Genomic DNA, 371 nt, shown 5'->3' on the forward strand with positions numbered 1-371 from the left:
CAAGGCCTTTACTTTTTAAATTTACATATCTCCTTTTTAAATTTGAGTCTAGAATTCTTACCTTTCTCTCTCTCCCCCCTCCCTCTCTCTCCCCCCCTCCCACGGCCGCACTTCCGGCCCCGCCCCTCCCCTGCCCAGCCCGGCCTTTGTCTGCCCGCTGCCCACGCGGCTGCGAGGGGCGGGGACCCCCGATCTCCAACACCCGCGAGCCGGCCTCAGTTTCCAGCTGGAGGACGTGGGACCCGAGCCTGGGCTCGGGGAGGGGTGTCCACGGGGGAGAAAGCAGCCCCGGGACTGTCCTTGGCTGGCGCCTGGCTGTGAATCCACCTGCAGAACAGGGTACCCCCAGAGTGCCCTCCCCTCCCCTCCCC

The sequence above is a fragment of the Dipodomys ordii genome, unplaced genomic scaffold, assembly GCF_000151885.1.
Source record: "Dipodomys ordii isolate 6190 unplaced genomic scaffold, Dord_2.0 Scaffold29, whole genome shotgun sequence".
NCBI lineage: Eukaryota > Metazoa > Chordata > Mammalia > Rodentia > Heteromyidae > Dipodomys > Dipodomys ordii.